The sequence below is a fragment of the Lucilia cuprina genome, chromosome 2 (genome assembly GCF_022045245.1).
Source record: "Lucilia cuprina isolate Lc7/37 chromosome 2, ASM2204524v1, whole genome shotgun sequence".
NCBI lineage: Eukaryota > Metazoa > Arthropoda > Insecta > Diptera > Calliphoridae > Lucilia > Lucilia cuprina.
In genome coordinates, this window is record NC_060950.1 from 9752458 (window position 1) to 9754205 (window position 1748).

Sequence of the window (1748 nt, forward strand, 5' to 3'; positions counted from 1 at the left end):
GAACTAGAACTGAACTAGAACTGAACTAGAACTGAACTAGAACTGAACTAGAACTGAACTAGAACTGAACTGAACTAGAACTGAACCAGAACTGAACTAGAACTGAACCAGAACTGAACTAGAACTGAACTAGAACTGAACTAGAACTGAACTAGAACTAAACTAAAACCAGAAAGAAACCGTTTACACAGGATCATGATTATGTGTTTCAGACTTACATATCTTTACAACAACTGTAGTAACGAGAGTGTCTTATTCTTAATCGAGAAATTATAATATCGGAAGCTTTAAAACGTACACCAGACATTATCCCTTCTACATAATTAATTTTTCACTATTATATCGTTACACTATTTCAAAAGCCAAGTAATGTGTGAAATAACTACTTCGATAACTATGTATATAATTTAATTAAAGTGTTCAGGTTAACTGAACTAAATAAGTGAATAAGATATCAATTCGGAAAACAAAATATATTTTGTTCATAAATACATATATATGTGCGTATTTTTGGAATGGGTCTGATTAAATAATAATTTATCAGGGTACATCGAAACTTTGTTTTTAGAAGGTTTTAATAATATGTATTATAGGTAGATTGTTTTTATTTCAGAATCATAAAAAATATATAGAAAATGCTGAAATTTTAATACTCTTTTATTTAGGATTAAAAAAACATTTAACTATTTTAATTAAAAAATTGACAAAATGTGGATAAAGGCCATATAAGACATTTTTAATATATACAATATTTCTTAAAAATCATGGTATCTTTATTCACACCTGTATATGTACATACCTACATACATACATATTTTCTTAATAATTGTTATTACATTTCATGGGAATCGGTTAATAATTGATCAATTTCTTTTATTGTAACTCATTTATGGATCTGTTAATTATAAATTAGGCTTTCTATTGAAAATAATTAGGAACTTTTACAAAATATGTTAAATGAATTAATGTATCGTAATACAACTCGTCGTATAGGATACTAGGTGAAAATAATAAATAAGTACTGATTAAATCAAGCGTTTAAAGTATAGAAGTTTAATATTGAGATTTTATAGCACCTACACTGTAGGTTCATATTTGTACTATTTTATTAACTACCGTTTAAACATATTAATATAATTTACAATAATAAGCATAAAACTTATTTATACAAAATGAAAAACCATAAAAAAACTTCAAACATTTTGACATCAAATATTATAAATATTAAAGCAAAAAGAAATATAACGAGTAAATCCAGAAACAAATAACGAATGACAGTAGAAAATAACGTAAAAGAGAGTGAAAAAAGTTTGCGTATGCAAGAGAGACATATGTCTATAAACAGAGAGAGAGAGAGAAAATACAAATAAAAGCACGAAAATATGCCAAATGTTTAAAAAATAATAACATTAATAATTAAAAAATGATAAAATAATAAAAGAATACATTTTTAAAAGTTAATACACGAAATTTTAACAATGGCAACACTAAACAAGTACCGGTTAAATAAATATCGATTGTTAAAGAGAAATTAACATCTGCTCTAAAACAATTGTGAATGAAAATGAAAAGAAAATAAACATTTAAAACTAGAACTTATTATTTATAAAAGTGTTTTACTGTGAAATCTTTAAAATTATTAAAAAAAAGTAAATTAAAAGAACATCTAAAGCATATATGCATTGTAGTATATTTGGTTAATAATGTTTGTTTTTCTTTTTCTCAGTGTCTCAGCTGTATTGTTATCG